The sequence below is a fragment of the Patagioenas fasciata genome, chromosome 4 (genome assembly GCF_037038585.1).
Source record: "Patagioenas fasciata isolate bPatFas1 chromosome 4, bPatFas1.hap1, whole genome shotgun sequence".
Taxonomy (NCBI): Eukaryota; Metazoa; Chordata; class Aves; order Columbiformes; family Columbidae; genus Patagioenas; species Patagioenas fasciata.
Window position 1 is genome coordinate 58,029,030 of NC_092523.1, and position 20,896 is coordinate 58,049,925.

Consider the following 20,896-nt stretch of genomic DNA (forward strand, 5'->3'; position numbering starts at 1 on the left):
TTCATTTTGTTTGTTTGTTTTAGATAAAGTAGTGGAATGAATTTAGAACTCATTCTGTAACTTGCTAGCAAGCTGGTAAAGATTAGAGAAGACCTGCCTCAAAACGCTTTGGAAAACATCATTGTATGATCCTGCACAAAGCATCTTTGAGTTACATTTGTGTATGCAATATTTCCAGGCACCAAAACAAACACTTTGAAGGACAGTGAAATGGAAGTCAATACACATGGTTTAATCTGGACTGAGAAGCATGTCAGATGCTTTTTGAAATACAAACCTGTTAATTCAGGAATTTGCCCAAGAACTTATTTGAATTAAAAAAAAATACCGATTCTTTAAAAACATAGTGGTTTGTAAGGAGTCTATGTCTGTCCTGTCTGCTGCAGGAAAAAAGGTGACTGTTTTATCAGTGTGTTCCTGGACTTTTTATTGTTTGCCTTCATGTCTCTGCTTTGCACATGTGGTTCCTGCAATTGATTCATCTGGCATTAAGCAATACAATCCTCAGGAAGAGTTTAACTGCTTTTTAGCAGTTTCAGTGAATATGTGCATAACTTAACACATGACTCTCTGGTTGTGGCAGTGTGTTTGACAATGTCTAGTATGGATTAGTGACTTGCAAGTTTGGGTTTTTTTTCTCATTACTGAGTTCCAAATTAGTCAGCAGTTGAGTCAGAAATCTTAGAAATGGAATAATTTAGGAGGAAGATGTTTCTTGCTACTTCAGAGAAAATATACTTCCCCCCCCCGCCTTTAAATCTGGTGGTTTCTTTTCCAAGTTACAGTTGCCTAAATTTTTGGCTTTGAGCCTTAGTGCACTCTTTAGTTTGGTTATCACAGAATGACAGAATGTTGGGGATTGGAAGGGACCTAGAAAGATCATCTAGTCCAATCCCCCTGCTGGAGCAAGAACACCTCGATGAGGCTACACAGGAATGTGTCCAGGAGGGTTTTGAATGTCTCCAGAGGAGACTCCACAGACTCTCTGGACAGCCTGTTCCAGTGTTCCGTTACCCTCACTGTGAAGAACTTTCTTCTCATATTTAAGTGGAGCCTCCAGTTCGTACCTGTTGCCCCTTGTCCTATCATTGGTTGCCACCGAAAAGAGCCTGGCTCCGTTCTCCTGACACTCACCCTTCACATATTTATAAACATTAATGAGGTCACCGCTCAGTCTCCACTTCTCCAAGCTAAAGAGACCCAGCTCCCTCAGCCTTTCCTCATAAGGGAGATGCTCCGCTCCCTTAATCATCTTTGTTGCCCTGCTCTGGACTCTCTCCAGCAGTTCCCAGCCCTTCTTGAACTGAGGGGCCCAGAACTGGACACAATATTCCAGATGTGGTCTCACCACGACAGAGTAGAGGGGGAAGGAGAACCTCTCTCGACCTACTAACCACCCCCCTTCTAATGCCATTGGCCTTCCTGGCCACAAAGGGACAGTGCTGGCTCATGGTCATCCTGCTGTCCACCAGGACCCCCAGGTCCCTTTCCCCTACACTGCTCTATAATAGGTCACTATCCAACTTATCCTGGAACCTGGGGTTGTTCTTGCCCTGATGCAAGACTCTACACTTGGCCTTGTTATATTTCATTAAATTTTCCCCCACCCAACTCTCCAGCCTGTCCAGGTCTCGCTGGACAGCAGCACAGCCTTCTGGCGTGTCAGCCACTCCTCCCAGCTTGGTGTCATCAGCAAACTTGCTGACAATGCACTCTATTCCCTCATCCAAGTTGTTGATGAATATATTGAATAATACTGGTTTGGGAGTTTATTTTCTGTTGAAGGCAATGGAAGGTGAAGATTCTACATGCGTTTCTAACAAGTTGCAGATAAGAATCTGTACCAGTTTGCAGTTTTGTTAGGAGCACACATGGAATGAACAGCAGCTTATTCCAGGTTCAGTAATATTCTTGAATTTGTTGGTCAGTCTGTAATGTCTCTCCTATTAAGTGCTGTTTGGATTTTCTACATAACTAACTATTAAGGACATATACATGAAATGTTAACCTTCTTAAAAGAGAGTTCAAATTAATGTGTCAATCACACCTTTACTCTTGTAAATCTCACTTGTGTTACTAGGTAAGGAGAGACATGAGAAAAATTTTAATTGAGAGTGGTACTTGATCATGCTTTTTAAAGACTGTTTATGCTTAAAATCTTGATCAGGAAGAGAACCAAGGTGGTGATGTTTCTTTGTGAAGAAGGCACAATGTTACCGCCTAAATTGATGTGTTTTAAATGAAGTAATTCCAACTGATCTCCTGACAGATCTGGATTGTGATATGAAAATCTGTGGTGTTGGGAAGTTGAAAAGCTTGGAGATCAAGTATCTTGGTTAAGCTTAAAAAAAAAAGTGTGACATCCCTATAAACTGGGAAGGTCGTGACATCAATAAGCCTAATGACTTGTCTTGTTTGGTGTTTTCTTGACACCTTTCTTGAGCTCTGTTTAAATAACTCATAGTCTGTAAACGTGATTATTCTGGTACCTTGCAATGTTTAGCAGCGCTCCTTTTTTTGTCACAGCAAGCCTAAAGACTTCTGATTTTGTTGTGAAAATTCGATTCCTTTGAAAGAATGCCACATAAAGTTTGTTCTGTTGCAATTGTTTAAGTGATGTGGACAGCAAGCCAAACATGATATTTGTTTACAGAATTGGTAGGAATCTACAGTCATCAAATTATGATTAACTACAGTTTGTAATGATATTTATCAAACTAACTGTAAGGACACTTTTTTTTTTGTCACAAATAAATACAAACAGAAAAAAACAACAGTTTAAATAGTGAAATAGTGTTAAAAGACAGCTTTTAAACCTCACCAGTTTTTAGCTTTCTTTTACTTTATGTTCACTCACTTCTCTTGTTGTAGAATGTTAGTGATTTTTTTTTTCTTTTACTATGGATATCTTTTTTTTTATGGTTTGGTTGTGGCACAAATAATTTTAGCCAGGATCATGTTTTTCTGATTTACTCTGGTATTTTTAGTGCAGAATTTTCAAGTAGTTTAACTTCACAATAGGAAAAATAATCATGACCAACTTGGATTGCATTTAGTAGAAGAGTTGTAGGTTTTCTTCCTTTGGTGAATACTCCAGACAGAGAGAAATAAATTGTAAAAGAATCATACTATTGATTGCTCACAAGCAAAGCAAGAAGAGGTTCTTCAAACTGTATTTGGAGGAAGTTGAGTAAGAATATGTTAAGGGGAAGGAAGCATCAAGCTGTATCATCAAGTAGCTGCTATATTCCTCTTCCTAACCGTCGTCCCCTTTCCCTTCATCAGCAAAAACCTCCAAAACCAAATCAAGAGACACTCCCCATCCCCAGGCAGAGGTCCAGATGGAAACTCAAAATTCACACATATGCAAACCAAATAACTACAAATGTGTTAGAAATATTTGCTAATAATGATGTGATTCTGTGCCCATGGTAACAGGAAGAACTGGATATCATGGAGAATGAGTTAAAATGATGATCTGTTGATACTTTTCTCTTAAGATATTTCTTTGTGGTTGACCATACAGACCACACAAATAGCAAAGTTACTGAATCACTGAAGAAGAAATTGCAATTTCATGTTGACAAGTGACATTTCCTTAAGTCATTCAGTGTTTTTAATATTCCGCCCCCCCTCCCCATTTGAAATGGTTTGGATCTGAAACTTGCTTCCTACTAAATCTTTTTGCAGATCTAATGCTTCAAAGGGAAGGCTTTAATTTACCTATGTTTTGTTGTGTAATACATGTATGAAGTCTTGGCAGGACAAGTTCTCTTTGTGTGAAATACATGGTTGGACAGAAAACACTGAAAACTAAATCTGTTTTATGCATTGTTCTGCTTTCAACTTCTTAGGATTGCTAGGCAGTACACCAAGTTACACTGTTAATTGGAGGATAAAAATGGGTATTATTTGGTATTTTGAATCTGATCCAAGTTAATAAAGATTATGAGTGTGTATTATGAGTTATCTTTGTTGGTCTGGGATCTTTGTCTTGGATCTAGCATCTCAGAAGAAAGGAAAGGAAAAAGCACTGAATTAACTGAGGAATGAAGGGATTGTCTGGGGAGACACTAAGGAAAGTTGATTTGAATTTTGAATGTGAAGTTAACAGCATGCAGTCCACTCTGCGGAAATATTTTTAAATATGCACATAATGAAAATTTAGCTGCAGTGCCTGAGCAAATGAAAGCCCATGAGCTGAGTGTGGTGTTGAACTCTCCTAGTTGCAAATCCAAGTCCTTTTGAGAAACTTAGACCACCATCTTTCAAGTGCTGAGTGCTACTTTCTGGAAAAGGAGGAAGAAGCACGTAGTCATAGTTTTTGTAGATGACTTTTAAGAGTGACTCCATTTAGACAATTATTTCTTTTTAAGACTTGGTCTACAGTACTGTAGTTTCCCTTCGGTACAAGAAAAAGGAAAAGTGCCAGTGATAAGCCACATGAGGAGGTCTGACATCCTTCCGCCCCCCCCGCCCCAATGGCTGTGGGAGTTTGTCTTCTGTTCAGCTTGGGGGTCGCTAAATGAAAAGATGAGTTTTTACTTTGGATACTCTCTGATTTCACATTGCAGGCTGAAAGAGTTATTGAGGTATTCAGTATTGTTTTAGTCTGTTGGTGATTGTTGGGATTTTTTTTCTTCCTTTCTAACATTTGTATGAAGCTGAATAAGACAGGAAAACATCAGATTCAAAATAAGATCCTTGACAGCTGTCAAGAAGGCAGAAGCCAAAGCTGGGAGGACTTTGCAGGCAGTCTGCAGAATGAGCGCTCCTGTGGAGCCTGAGCCCCAGGAACATAATAAATAATCTTTGACAATATTCAGGCGGTCTCTTCTCCATCAGGATGATGGTAGCAGTTCAGTGGTTTTCTTTATTTTGCGCCTAACTACTGGAGTGGAGGCATTATGTAATTTACTGTCAGATGCAGGTAAACTGTGCAGTGAGGTAGATATTTGTGAAAATTGTTGTCTTAATGTTCCTTTTCTAAGATACCTCATTACCTCAGTTAAGTTAGAAATGACTTGGACTTGGCAGGAGCTGTCTGAGTATATGCTAGTCTTGCAAACTCCCGGAGTACAAATGACTGGTTACAGATGGGAGTTTGAGGAGCTGAGTAAAAAGCCTTCTGCTTGATGAGGATCAGAATTCTGCAGCACTTTGAGAGGTGAAAGTCAGTGAATAGAGGTGAGATGGCCAATGTCCCAACAGCTATAGAAACATTTTATAGCCATACATGTGCTTTGGAAATGGAATATGGGAGCTGGAGGTTTTTGGTGTGGCATAGAATAAATAAGTAAACCTTTGTTAGGATTTATGTGTATCATCACCTTTGAGTTGTTCACTTACAGCAATATTTCTCCACTTAGTGCTGTGAGGCAGTGTTGAACTAAATCTTTAGGATACATATAAACATTTGAATATATACCGATCTGTACCTTTGGTGGTCAAGCTGCTTGTTGCCTTAACTCCGAGCTGGCAAAACTTTCCAGCAAAAAGAGGTGTGTCCCAGAGACCTTCCGAGAACAGTAACATTTAATTTAGCAGTGAGGAAATGATTTCTCAGAACACATGCACTTCAGCTTTTCAGATCCAAAGTCGCTGACCAGACAGGCGTTCTTGTAGAACAGAAATAGCCAGCTGGCAACCCAGAAATGAAACCTCCTCTGCAAATCTGTTTCTTCTGACCGCTGGGAATACCTGGACACAAACTGTGCAGCATGCAGCCTGAAAACTGCGTGTTTAGCCCAGAGCAGGAGGGCTTTTATAAGGAGGCCCTTATACAAATGTTATCTGAGGTGCAGCACCATGCAAATAGCTGTGCTGTTGTGAAAGGCAGCCCACCAGGGCAGCTGCTTTTGGGCGATACCCTGGACTTGACTCCAGGTAGGACCACTGAAATGTTGCCATCCCACAGTTCTCCATGATCCTTGTTAGGGAATGGTTGTTAGCACAGGTCAAAATGTTGCCCCCTCACTGGGAATGCTGGAGAAAAACTTGTCACAGGGCTCATGTGCTGCAGGACATGGCAGCTGGGATGGCTCTTGAGAAACCTACTTGGATCTTCCAGGGCTCGATGTGAGTCAAATACAAGAGTCTGCTAGGCAGGAGGTCTGGATGCTTGAAAGGGCCCATCCTCTGCCCAACATATCCTATGGTATGTCTGCTTTCTGCTATCTTACTCCTGTTTTTCATCTGCTGCAGACTTAATGACTGTTGTTCTGGCCCTCAAGCATCCACCTGGAGAGAAAAGTGTGTCTGCTGGTGGAGAGGTAACCCTCCATGTTGTAAAGTAGCAGAATGGGCAGGAAGCCAAAGGCTGTTGATAGGGGTTAAAAGAATCTGTACAGGCAAGAGATTTGGGAAAGGAGAGCAGTTAAATTGACTGACTTTGCACGTTAAATGTTAGAATGGAATGCTGGGATTAAGACTTGCTATATACGTGGCAGTGGGGAAAATAACATCTCAGGTTGGAAGAAACCTCTTCAGGCCTGTAGTCCAATCTGCTGCTCACAGCTGGACCAGCTGTGAAGTGGGACCAAGTTGCTCCGGGCTTGATCCTGTTGTATCTTGGAAAACCTCAAGGCTGGAGACAGCTCTGCCTCTGTGGGCTCCGTTCTGGTGCTGCTCTGTCTTTGGGGAAAAAAAGGCTTGTTCTGACATACAGTCTGAACCTCTCTTGTATCGATGTATGCGTGTTATTTCATGTCCTCTCACCATGTAGTGCTGTGACAAGCCTCACTTTGTCTTGGGTTTGCCAATAGCCTGTGGCACCTCTTAGTATAGATCAGCCTTCAGTCTTTGTTGGGAAATTGTAACTTTGTGATTAATTCAAATAAGTAAAAATGAATATGTCTGGCATAGAATAGTGATAGATTATATTATGCAATGTGAGTGTAGCTATATTTGAGCAAGCTAGCATTTGGACACTAATTAAGAGGGGAAAAATCTTTGTTTACTTTTGAATGTATTATTTGAAACAACTTAGACACTTCTCTTAGTAAAAGAAACAAATAGCTGTCCCCACACCACCAAGGCAATTGAACATAGTACTTAAAATCATGTTACAGGTCTCCGAATATCATCAAAGTAGCTGATCTGTTCTTAGGAGTGGCAAAGCGTCTGTCCGCTGGGGAGGTATCTGACCTTTGGATTTCAGAATTTTAGATACCAGTGATTTAAACAATCAGGGCTTGTCTCTGTATCCAGAGGCTTTGTATTCATTCCTGTGGAAAGCTAAAGGATTAGCAAGGTATTAGCTTCCTGAAATAAACAGAGGAGCCCTCTCTATTTTTCTACTTTTTGTTTCTGATTTGATGAAGTAAAATGTTATGCGTATTCACGAGGGCTTATTTTAGTCTTTCATAAATAAAATAGTAGCTTGTACAAACAATACAGATTCACTATTTGTGTATTTGGCTGATCTGATTAAGGGCCCTTTCTTTTGATATTTGACCAACTAATAAAGTGTGTACGTGGTCACTAATCTTTATTTTTAGAAGAGATGACCACTGTAGAAAGCTCAACTGTCCTTGTCCTCTTGGAGTTGCTCAGTGATAAGATGAGAGGTACTGGATGCAAGCTGCAAAACGGTAAATTACAACTAGGATAAAAATTTGCACGATGAGGGTAGTCAAACACCGGAGTTGGCTTCTCAAAGGGGTAATGGGATTTCCACCCATGGAGATGCTCAGAACTCACCTAGACCTCTGAGCAACCTGATCTAAGCTGACCCTCTGGGCAAAGGTAAGGCCATATGGCCTTCATAGATGCCTTCCAGTCTGTATCATTCTGTCAACATCCGGTATTTCTATGTTAGGAATCATAGTGCTGAAACATTAAAACGTAATTACTTAATTTGAAAACGTCTATGTAAAATTATAGTGCTTCTTATCAAGCAATTTAATGAAATTTTGTGTCACGGGTGACCTGTAAGTCATTTCAGCATATCTGTATTGAGAACATCTTGAGTTTAAGGCTGACAGATTCTGATTTATTTCTACAAGAAGTGCATTTCTTTACTATTAAGAGAAGATGACTGCTTGTGGGTGATTGTAGATTAATGCCTCCTTGGCGAAGACTTTTGTAAATTGAGGATTGAGTACAGTAGATGAGAATATTCTGAAGACAGCTTGAAATAAATTTTACTAATCTATTTAAATGTGCGTGAGTTTGATGGTTCATTTGGAGGTGAAATTAGCATTTATTTCCATTTGGAGCATCAACTTATAATAGTAGATGTTATCAGAGCATGCAAATTTAATTAGGAAGTGATTAAAGAGCGAAGTAACATCAGACGTGTATGACAATTTTCTTGTTCCTTTTTCAGTCTAATTTTGGCCTTGACTTAACATAAATGTGCAGTTTATGGAGCACTTCTTTCCAGTGGCATAGAAATCAGGGGTTATAGTGAGTCCTACTGACCTTTTTGCAGTAAATGAGACTGGGTTTATCTCCTTTACTTTCATTGTCTTGCTTTAAAAATAACTTGGGTTGTTGGTGTTTAACTTCAGTTGCTCTTTTAAGTCTATTCAGTGCCCAATTGTTGAAGTTCTTTTTTGGTGTTCTGACTGTGTATAGGATGCTTCTGGAGGAGACATGGATGCAGCTGCAACTCATGCAGTTTCTCTAGGGTCATGTCTCCTTTTATTTTACCTGGTTGGCACTTTGCATCTATCAGTGCCTTGTTTTGTTGAGAAGAATATGGCTGAAATACAACTCATTAAAGACTAGAATTTTTCAGGTAGGAAGGGACTGTTGTCTGAAAGCCATAGGAGTGCACGGTGCCTGAAGTATCATCTGCAGTTCAATTGCTTTTAGCTCTTGGATGACTTCAGCAGCAAGGAGCAGCATTTAAGAGTTGTATTATATCTAGTAGGGTAGCTGTAATGATTATGACCCCTTTCGTGGGGGTCCTCCCCTTTGCTGTCAAGTGTGAACGTGTCTGTGTGTGCATATGTCTACATTTGGAGTGCTGGTGTGGGACTTGGCAGGTTGTCTTAACAGAGTGGAATATAAGCTGAGGTCTTCATGTTATTTCAGCCTGGTAATCATTGGAATTGCCTGCTCAAACAGTGTTTCTGTCATTATGTGTGAGAAGCAGAGGTTTCATCTGGTTACAATGCTTATCTGCTCTTACCTGCATTTCTGGAGCTTGGAGACAGAACATCATCCGCAGAATTTTGTGCCCTGAATCATGATTTCCTAAATAGTCATAAAACAGAGATGTAGTTTAAATCACAACATTGAAGATCTTCTACCTCCACCCCCAAAAAGTTGTGTTTAAGGTATGGTGGTGTTACCTTCGCCTCTCCAGCTTGTATAACCTTTCCAGCATTGCCTGCTTTCTGAGCTGTTACATTTGCTCTTGGGGACAGCAAGAACACTGAGTTATGGATGATTGTATTGGAGATGGATGAAGTAATAGTTGTTGAAAATTTTTTTAAGCATTTTGTAGTGACAAGTATTGCTAGACTTTGGTGTGTCACTTCTGCTGTTTTCTGTTATGAACCTCTAGGGCTGATCTATGAGGAGGTGAAGCGTGTGCCTTAATGCATTTCCACCATCTTTCTTGAGCATGGGCAGGTTAATGGAGTCTTCACTTGGAAGTGTGTTTTCATTTGGAAGTATGTCAAGAATGCCAGTAGGTAGATTTAAATAAAAAGCAGAAGAATCCAGTAATACCTGTGAGGAAAAGAAAGTAGTTAGGCTGCTGGAGTTGTGAACTTCAGTGAAGGAAGCAGGCATAGGAGCTTTATGTGCCCCCACGCATTCAGGTTTACGATGCTAGAGCTTGGTTTAGCAGAAATAGTGAATGAGAAACAGTAAAGAAAGAGGGCTTTGGAGAAAGCCAGAAACTGAAGTACTCCACCTGGGCTTCTTTTACAAACAAGACTGACGCTTCTGTGGGCTTTTAAGGTCTTTGTCAGTGGGAAATGCCTGACTCTTTCAACCTGCTGCCACTATTAAAATACCTGGAGGCACACAGAGGGGGTGTTGCCCACAGTTGTATTCCTTTTCTCAAAATCTATGTACGGCAGATATATGTTGTTACCTAACTTATTTCCTACCATTAATGAGAATTCAGATGATCCTGACCTCTCGCTTCATCTGGCTAAAGATGCTCTTTGTATTCATGTCCCTTGTAGTGCATCTGAAAGTGCACAGGTGATCTAGAGAATGTGTGCTAAACACACCTGTACTGGAAAAGGCAGAAGTTAGTCTTGATTCATGTAACATGATGCATTTGATTTATTTCAGCTGGAAAGCAAGATTTTATATCTATTGGACATGGAGTAAGTACTAACACTGAATTACTGTAATTCCTAGCAATAACTGATTTGGGCTTCAACATCTGTACCTTGTTCAGCTCCCACTGCTGTGTGTTTTGTTTGTATGTGATGTCTTCCTCAACTCCTCTCAGATGTAACGTGTAAGTTTTGCAGGTTTTCGGTACATGGAAACAGGTAGAAAATGACTAGGTGGTTTGTGATTGCTGCGAGTTTATTCAGCACTTTTTGTGGGATGTCTAGTGAGGGCAACAAGCAAATTCTATTTGATTTGTTAAACTCTAGAAACAATGCCTAGAAATACTGAGGTATTCAGCTGAAATAAAAATAGAGTCATAACTAAAACTTCTGGTGGAATACTTAGTGGGATGCAGGAGTGCAAATGTTTTATGTTACAGCAAGCAAATTGTTTAAATGAGAAGAACCAAAAAGGAAGGACAGTTAAGAGAAATTATTCAAATCATACAAATGTATTATTAGAAATGGATTTAAGCTTATCAGCAGCAATTCTGAATAAGAATGTTTGGATTAGTAGTAGTTGTCAAAGTTTAGTTGGCTATATCCTTTATCTTAACAAAACTAAAATGTTTCTAATAAAAAGTGCAGATATTATAAAATATATGCTGACCCAGTTGAAAAAAATAGCTTTTCTTCATCTGATGAAAAAAAAACTTTTATAATTTTATGTAATTGTACAAACTACGTAAATAAACTCTTCAAGGAATGCTGGTAGATAGGAAAAAGAAAATGTCTGGACTTGATGGATGGTAACTACTGTGAAGTGCCTCTTGTGTTTTTATGGGTCATGCTCAAGTTGGCCACCGTGATATTATGTTTTGAAAACATAGTTGCAGATGATATGTTCTAACTCTTTGAAGGAAAGAAAGCCCTTCAGTGCAGCAGGGAGCTACGTAAGGCATGGGTGGGGGTGGTTTTGGTGACTGAAATTTGTTTGCTGAATGACACTTGGTTTCTGGAGAATAATGGATGTGGCTGCTGCCAGAGTTCAGTGGTGGGTCATGGAGGTGAAGTTTGTTACATGGCATTTATTTTTTTCATGAGGTAATTGCCACTCGATAAGCTTTTGAAATGGTTGTGAGGAGACATCTAATCTGAAATTGGTAGTTTGTGCTCCTCTTCGATTTGGGGTTTTGGCAGCCTCTGGATAGTCTTAATTTGTTGGAAAACATAAGTCCTTTCATCGAGCACTAAGGGTACAGGTTTTGTTTTCAGCGTTTAACATGCCAGTGTATTTCTCAGAGGAGTTTCTCCTCTAGAGCAGAGACTTGATTAAGTGGGAGGTAACCAAGCTGTGCCACCCCCTTGGCACTCTCCAGCAAGGGTTCCCCTTTCTCAGAACTTGCAGCAGCTTTTTTGTCCAAGTGTAGCGTAGTCGGGAAGACATAGGCTAGCTGCCCTTTCTGCTTCCCGTGTCATGGGATGCTTCTGAGCCTTCATTAGGCAGGGGGACACAAGGGCACTGGATTAGCTTGAACTTTCTTGGCTGCTTCCAGAGTTTAGCTGTTGCAATCAGTGGGTTCAAAACTGAGCTATTTTGATGCTTAGTTTAGTTGCATTTCTTTGAATGATCTCAGTCTTTTGGGATATTCAGGGTTGAAAAGCTGAAAAGTTTTTTGCATGCTGCTGACTTTGCAGCCACTTTTGGCAACTCAGCTCATGACCACAGGAAGAACTTGAGCTTGGGCAATGCTAGACATTGGCTGATAGAAGTAAAGTAGGGGTGGTTTATTTTTGGCACCAAGGAAGGCAATTAGTTCTTGTTAACTGTGTTTAAACAGCATCTCCGTTGTTAACTGGTTTTGAGACTACAAGTCAAACCAACTCGTTTTGTGCTGACACTTTTGATGAAGTCTTTCTCGAGCTGTTGTGACCCTAACAAAACAAAAATACGGAAGTAGGATAAATGTAAGGGAATCAGGACTTAGAGACAAGGTGTTCCAAGTGTTCTGTGGGAATATAGATAAACTAGATGGTTTGGGTCCTAAAGGACCTGGTTTGGAGGCATGGTTCCTTGGTGCTCCCACAACATTCATTCTTTTTACTGCACCTGGTTTCTATTAGACCAAGTAAATAGTACGTTTGAAAGAAGATTGCAAGCTGTTGTCAGGGTTTCACTTCCTAATGATGTTTTTACAGTTATAGCTGGAGGAGAAGCTGGTGCTACCCTTTGATTTCTGCTGAAGTAAGTCTGTGCGTTTTGAGTACTTGTGGTATAACTGGTCACTTGAGCTTTGCAAATACAGTGTTAATTAAGTTTGGCTTAATCACAATCTGATCTGATTTGGAGCCCATACGTGAGACTTCCATTGTCTGTATTTAAAAATAAAAATCTATCATTTTGAATCTGAGAGACTGGTGATACAAAAAGTTCTTAATAGAGTGAAATGCAATTGAAGGTAGCAGAAACTAAAATTCTCTACTTGTGTTGAGGTGTAGTGCTGAGCTGTTCCTAATATAAGGTCTATTTGTCTATCCTCTTAGTTTAAATATTTACTTGTGTCTGTAGAGGTAAAAATAAAAGTACTCATCCTACTTCTTGCATTTCTGTGTGTTGCAGTGTGATTTTTATGGCTTCACACACCACATACACACACAGTATGTGGTACCAGCTGCTCACTCCTTACTTTTTCACACAAAAAGTTGTGTGATGGTGTCATGAAGGTAAGGGGAGATGGGGTGGGTAGAAGCAGAGGCTGAAGGCTTTTCATAGGCAGGGCCAGAGGGACGTTGTGTTGAATAAAGAGAGGACACCAGCAGGTGGTTCTCGGGGCTTGATGATTCTTCATTGCAGTGTGGGCCACCCAGGCCTGATGTGAAATTTTGGTTCTGGCAGGGAAGTGTGTAAGATATCACTTAAATCATGGGCATGGATGCAGCAACCCAAGTGAGGCTGGATTCTGGGATATCTGCTGCTCTCAGTTTATCTAGTTTATTTTAGTTACGATGATCACTGCAGGTGGGTTCCTGCAAGTAATCTGAGAAAATAATTGTAAGTAGGAGCTGCATGGCTTGTGGGCAGCAGAGGCCAGGAGCTGAAATACTGAACATGCTGTTGAGAACGCAAGTGGGGTGACCAAATGAAGCACCCGAGTGGATGGATCCCTCTGGAAATTGAACTTGTTAGCCCCTCCTCCTGTGTGCTGGATGGACGTCGGTATATTTTCTAGTTTGCTGTGTAGATGCCTTTTCCAGTTTCCTAGATTAAAATAAAAGTGTTCCTTGTAAAAGTAGGGCTTATTCAACAAGCAAGGGCCCTGAGTCTTACAACAAAATAAACGCAATTTAAAAACTCTTGAGAATCCCGAACGGCATATGTTGTTAATTGACTTTCCCCCCGCCCCATTCTAGGAGTGTCAGAGGGTTTTATGGTCATAGAAGATGGAGTTAAAAGAGGACTTCTTGCTTTAACTGTCAATGCTCAATTCCTGCACTTGCCAGCAAGTTACTTAAGTTTTTAGTGCATACAACAATGTTGTAGCAAAATGTTTTTATTAAGTGCTGCAAAATCTCTTTGAGAAGGTTTGTCACATTACTGCCATCTCACACAGCCTTTCCAGGCTGTGTTGCTTTCTTTTTAACCTGTGTAGCTTTCCCCCACTAAAATTTCCCCTGCTCCTCCTATGTACAAAATAATAAAACAACAAATGATGTGAATTGTCTTATAAAGTTTTCCCGGTTGCTTTTTGTCTGTTCCATGTAGTGCACTATAGTGCAGGAGCACTTGAACTACTTGTCCTGAATGGGGCAGACTGGGAGTCAGAGGTAAGGTAATAACCAGCCATCTCAAGGCTGGTTAACTGAGGTGCAGCATTTCGCCAGCCACAACAGTGAATAGCACTGTGTTTGCTGCCTCTGCTGCCTGACTTGGGTTAGCTGGAGAATCTTCTTGTGATGGGTTCATAGAGTCGTGCTCAAGTGAGCTCAGACTCACTGCCCCTTTTTGGCTTGTGTGCATCCAATTGTAAATTCTAAGGTAAGCAATTTATAACTCTGATAAAATAGGCAGAAAAACTAGGGAAGAGGCCAGGGAAAACCAGGCGCATTCAGTAGCGTCTCAGTTGCTCAGCTGGGTTGGGATCAACACAGATTATTTCTTTTTCCCCTGCTGTAATGATGAGAAATCACATAGTTCCTTGGAGGGATGCTCTTGCTCATCACAGGCTGTCAGTGCTTTAATTACCAGGCTTGCACTTTATAGTAGCTCTTGTAGCAGTTCATGTGCTTTCAATGAGTGTAATTTAATTGGGAAGATAATGCTTGTTTAAGCTTAATGCTGTGTGTTGATTTCTAGTTTGCTACAGCTCCTTTTCCAGGAGCTACTGAAAAGATTTCTTAGGTTTCAGAAGTCCAGTTGTTGGAGTGACTTCTGTTTCAAAATGGCAAAGCTCTGTGGTTTTATTGTCACATTTATATTCTAACCTTTTTCTCTTTTACTTTACCTAGTGAAAGAACAGCTTTGGTGTTGAAGAGAAACATCAGAAAGGAATGGGCCCTGTTCTCTTGAAGCTGTTTGCCCTGATGCCGGGAATGCTGTAGAGGTTAGTGACGTGGACACCTAAGAGCTTTTGTAGAAATTACCTTTTTATTTGTAATTGGCACACTCTGTAGCGTCTGTGTGAGGCAGTTCATTTGCCCATCACAGAGAGTTTATTCAGGCACCGCCAGAACACGGTCAATTTAAAATTGCTCTACTCAAACAAAATTTAGAGTTTTGTTTATTCATGTAGATGCTGTAGAAATAGAGAGCTATGTGATCACAGAAAGTTGTGTGATGCCCTGCATGTTCAAGGGTCAAGCTGAGATAATCTTAGGGGTTTTAATTGGTAGGTTTAAAAACAAAAAGCGAGAATTATCAGAAATGTATGGTTATTTTTTGAGCTCTTCATGTGTCTCATTTTTACTTCGAGAGAAGAATACTCCCACTTTTCAGTAGAATGACAGGCTGCAAGGAGGTCCATTCTGTATCCACACAAAGGTAGTTATCTCTACTTTTGCCTCAGGTGACCTGTATTTTGGCTTTATATCCTAGTTTCTTTGGATTTTGTACAAGCTGGACTTGCTGTGAGTGTTTTTTCTGATAGCTGTATAGTCCTGCTGCAAATATTCTGGGCTACGAGAGGCCTCCTCTTGCAAGTAGAACATTGTCTAATTTACTTTTACCTTTTTTGCTATGCTAAAGAGGGTTAAGTGGATATATCACCTGGTGTGTTTCTTCCTAACTAGTGAAGACAAAAAAGCTCATATAACTATTAAATTCAGTATTGCTTTGTTTTGCTGGTACAAAATGAATGTAGCAAGTAAAGTGGATGAAGAGGTGGTGGATGAGGTAGGTATATTGAAGTACTCCTAGGCAAAGAAGTGAATTTCTATAGGGGCAGTTGAGCTAAAAATCTCTTAGACCTGTCTGGTATTGTAAAGAATTTCTGATCTTTGTAAGCTTACTCTAAATGCACAGCTATATATAGTGTGGCTACTGAAGACTAATGCCCAAGCTTTGCTAGTACACCCTTTAACATATAGACCCTTTTGGAGAAAAAAGCAAACAAACAAACAAAAAACAACAAAACAAAAACTCACCGTAGAAAAAAATGCTGTAGCATGCTATGGAGACAGAAAGTCATGAGGTGACCCAATGGAAAAAGACCTGTTAGTGCAATAAAGTGCTACTTGGCGTCACTCTTTGAGGCACATAGAGCTTAACAACTGTTGTTGTAAGTGGTGTCATTTCTTATGGAGAGCTTTAGTTATTCGTATTTTCTCAGCATCTTTATCTTATTTGATGTGAAACTGAGAGTTGCAAAATGTTCAAGGGAGGTATCACTTCTAAAAACCCCAAAAGACATCCTTCTCTATGAAATCCTGCGTTTCAACATCAATGCTTTCATTTTAGCTCTATGCTCCTTCTTTAGTCTATGTTTTATTCATTAAAAAAAAAAAAAAAAAACTGTCCACAAGTGAGTTTGATAGAAATATGCCTTCTTCTACCATCATAGAAAAATAACTTGCTCACTTCAAACTGTCGTGTTTAGGGTTTTTTTTAATATATTCTACTTTATGGAGAATAAAAAAAAAAATGAAAGGCTCATCTTCTCTCTTGTTAGTCTCCCTCTTGACTTAATAAAAACAGTTTAAAGCAGACTGTTGAATACATACTCTTTTGTGGATCTGAGAAGACTGTCTTGTTAGTATCATGATCTGCTCATCAGATACTTATGGTAGTACTTGCTTGGCGTTGTATGTATCCTGTTCTTCCAGTTCTGACAACATGCAAGAACTAGTAGATGTTATTAGCCTGGGTTTAGTGCTCCTGTGGTTACCTTCTGTTCCGACCTGAACCTGCTGTGTTTTATTTGGTTGGGCGCTCTGTGGGGCTGTGTTGAGTTTCTTTCCAGCTGTGGCATGACTTACCTGAAGCTACAAGGTTAATAGTAAAAGTTGTGGTGCAGTTTATATACACACAGAAGATAGTGAGATAAGGGAAGACAGCCAACCAACATGAATTTGTCAGGGAGGAAATTGTATCAAGCTGATTAATTTGCTTCTATGACAAATGGATTGGATTACTGCATAAGAGAGGGAAGGGCTTGAAGTGATGAGACTTGAAATTTATAAGGTTTTGAAAAATATCCTTTGGAATGTAATACATGTAGTATTGTGTGGTGGTTAGCTTGTTGGTTTTTTTCTTCAATAGGATTGTCCTTAAATCACTGTACTGCAGGAGCAAAATTTATTAAAGATGGTTCAGTGGAGCAATTAACAGTGAGTAGGGGTCACCTGGAAAAGCATTTGAAGTAGACTTCTGTATTATCTTGCTGTCCCTGGATTTATCAGTAGTCACATCCCTGATTTAGATGATGTAGTAGAGTCTGCTTACAACATGCGCAGATTATGTCAGTTTGGGAGCAGACAGTATGGGCACCATAAAGGGTGCATATTAAGGTGTTTGACTTTGTAATTGTGGTAGGCTCGGTATTTTTGTGTGTTTGGTTGACGTGAGTCACCTGTTGTTTGTTTGCTTGCTATACCACAGTGACTCAGTGTATATTACCTTAGTATATTGAGCTTGGTGAGCCGGATGACCTCTTCCAACTCTCTCTTTTTTTTTTTTTTTTTTTCTGTGGTACTTTTCTATCCTTTAGTAAATTACAGCACTGAAACCTCGTGCTTCAATGCAGGTGGTTCTAATCGTTGAAAATGGTGTATCTGGATTTGAGGTCTTAGGACACAACCAAGATACACATGTGGAAGGTTAGCAATGCTCTTGGGAAGTCCCAGGATTTTCCTCTTGTGCCGGAGGGGAGCAGGAGGTGGGCACTGTGGAGCAGGCAGGTGCTCTTGCAGGCTGCTGGCAGTGCCAGCTCTCTGACTTTACATTGCTGGCATAGGAACAGATCCATTTAGGCAGCTGACAACAGGGTTGCCTCCCTCTCTTTGGTCTCCATCATGCAGCTAAAGCAGCTTATCTGGACCCTGGAAACTGAGGACAGGCGGTTCCTGTAGCCCCTCTTCTCCTTTTGTGTTTCTGTGTGCACAGGCTGAAACCTGCACTGCTTTCTGCTTGAGGTTCTGGAAGGGTGGAAGCATGGGGGGGGAGAAGAAGCAGTGCTTGAGGGGTTCATTATGTTTGGCTTATTGAAGATACACGAGGAAAAAACTTCCCTATCTTTTTTTGCTAGGTTGCTGGAGGCGTTACCAGTGCTTCCCTCAGCACCTCAAGCCTTTTTCCTTGCAGGACTTTGCACTAATGTTTGTTTGTTGGTAGCAGTTTCTTTGGTCTGCCACAGAGAGAAAAGACACAAGCAGGGGAGAGTGACCATATTTTTTTAAGGGCTTTCGTAGAATAACATATGAAATACAGGAATAATTGATGTCTGGCATGCTGTTAGAGAAGTCTGACATACTGCTATCCTGTGATAGAAAGGGATGTTTGTGTACTGTGCTTTTGAGTACACAATGCATTTTCCGTAGTTGTCAGGTAATTGTGTAAGATTAATTTGCTGGCTCTCTTGGAGGTAAGCACCAGTATTTCACATTAAGTCAATAACGTTTGCTAGTGATAGATGGATGCCTGAAACTCCCTTTGATGTGTTCCCATCTGCAATCGTCTCTTATAGATGTCAAACATAGTGAGGGAAAAATTATCTCCATTGAGTTGAATTCTGTGGAGATGCTGCTCTCTGGTTCTGTAATCCCTGCCACTGTTTTCCCAACATCTTGGAGTATGGCTCTTGCTTTTTGGTATCCTAGTAAATATTTTTCTAGCAAAACTACAAATTAAGTTGATAATAGGTGCACCTTAACAACAGAGACCTGGTGCACCAGGGGTGTAATTGGAATAACAGGAATGCTGTTAATTATGCTTCATGCCCGATCTTGTATCCCAAATAGAGAGGGTATTGGAAGAGCTACTACTGATAAGTGATAGCCTGTGAAAGGTGAGCCTTCGGCAGTCCTTTGGAAAGATTCTAGATTCCATGAATTGGAACAAACTGGAGGCACAGTAAACCTTTCTCGTGTTTGATTACACCTTCAAAAAGCTGCCTGGGAGAAATCTCAAAGGCATATTCCTGTAGATGCAGGAATAACTGTTCAAAGTGCTGGAAGATAAAGCACTGACGTGCAGCAATTTTTAAAGGTGAGGAAATAACAATGGAGAGGTGGGCTGCCATCTGGCTGTATTGCAGTGAGAATTTGTTAGAATTACTGTTTGCTCTTCAGTGTTGCCAAAAGGTCACCTTTTTTTAATTAAAATAAAGAAGGGAAGACAAGAAAGTCACCCCTGTAATACCTGCACGAGAGAAGTGCTAGTAAAAGCCTACTACTCTCTGCTTTGCTCCATGGTTCAGGATGATGGAACTTTATCCTGTGGTAAAGATGTGTATCTTACTACGTATTCTATTTAGTCCTCTGATTTGGAACCCTTGCATAAATACTTCCTCTGATAGGAAATGTACAGCTGCTGTATGATTCCCTGTACTTTACACTGAAATGCATCTTTGCTGCTAAGTTGGCTTTGTTGCCTCTCTACAGTTTGTCAGTGGAACCATTTGCTCTTTTGAATGATGCCCCTCTCTTGCACTCGGTAGCAAGTGTGAAGTCATCCCTGACTGCACGGTTACTTTTGAACATGCGGAATACACTCTTGTGCCGAAGGCTGTTGCTATCCTGAATGTGTGTCTCTGTGTTTATGCATTTTATGTAATATGTAACAGTGCTTGAACCTTTAACCTTTACTTCAGGTACCTGAAACTCCTCTTAGAGCTCTGTGTAAATTACTCAGCTTTTAGAGCATCCTTTCTTTGTTCAAATAATGGCTATTGTCAAACAAGTTGATGTAGAAAGCCCAAACACACCTTCCTCTTTTGCTTGGCCTTGTTCTCAGATGGAGCAACCTGGAGTGCATACTTGAGGAAATATCTGCAACTTCTGACAGAGAAGTAAAAGCAAATTAAAGAAAGGAATGTATGGTAAAGATGTAAAGTAGTGTATGGATGTAAAAGAGAAGAAGCCTTTGCTGTGGTACTGTTGCAATTAAATCCTAGCATTGAGCATTTATTTACCTATTTTGAATGTGTTTAGCAACATCTTGCTGAGTTTTAGTCTGTTTATTGTATTGTGTTTGTGTTAAAAATACACGAGTAGTTATCCGCGTTCTGTGCACTGCTTACTGTTAAAGCTTAAAAGGGACACAAAACTGGAGAACAAGGGTGGTGTTGAAGGACTCATGTTTTCTCACCTATGGAGAACAAGTTGTCTCCCCAACTTCTTTGCATGCAGGAATGGCCAAGCACTCTGCAGGATGCTGAGTGAGTCCATGCACATTCACAGATACCCTGCCAGGACTTGTAATAAATTACTAGTAAGTGATTTCTGTAGCCATAAATGACATTGCAGCCCATTTGATATGCAATTACTGTCTTTTTTTTTTTCTTTTTTCCTTTTCTTCTTTTTGTCGATGTTCTTTCTTCCAGCAAGGAAGGATATTTCTTTGGCATGTGTATGTGTAGGTGAATCAAGGGGAGAATGGGAATAAATTCTTCTTCAGTAGTTGTGCTTTTACTATGTGAATGTTCAGGCTATTTTCTGGGATAAATTTAGTTAAAAAGCAGTGAGCACCGTAGTCATTTGAGCATCCTTCTGTAGCACTGGGAGAATTTTTTTCAAGGAGCTGCAGCTTCAGTCCAAATTTGTTTTCTGTACCTTTTGATTATTACTGGAGAAATAGGCTAGTATAGTGGGGAGACATAACATGTGAGTAACCATAGTTATTGATAATAGATTTCCTTGGGAAATCCTACCATTTCTGAATAGTTGTGGTTATTAAAAAAAAAAAAAACAAACAACACAACAAAAAACCAGCCACACAGAAACCCCAAACACAAACCAAAGCAAACACACAAAACCAACTAACTTGCAACAACAAAACAAAAACCAAAACAGCAGGCAGTATTGATCTGATCCAGCTGTTCTATATTGTATGATTCTGGGCATGAAAATAGCATTGCAAACTATAGTAGTAAACACTGCTTTAAAAAAGGCAGAAAATGTAAAGGTAGGAAAACCCACATTGCATCTGATCTAGATTC

At 40.1% G+C, this 20,896-nt stretch overlaps 1 protein-coding gene across 7 annotated transcripts in view; it reads left to right on the forward strand.

Moving 5' to 3' along the window:
* The window catches only part of WDFY3 (WD repeat and FYVE domain containing 3), a 168,462-nt gene that overhangs the window by 16,327 nt on the left and 131,239 nt on the right, over window positions 1-20,896 (forward strand). For 2 of the 7 annotated variants that reach the window (XM_065837921.2, XM_071807983.1), the window contains exon 2: window positions 14,754-14,848. The exons of the other annotated variants lie outside the window; for them this stretch is intronic. The gene's annotated coding sequence lies outside the window, so the exon portion shown is untranslated. The remainder of the gene's footprint in view (window positions 1-14,753; window positions 14,849-20,896) is intronic. 7 annotated transcript variants of the gene reach the window in all.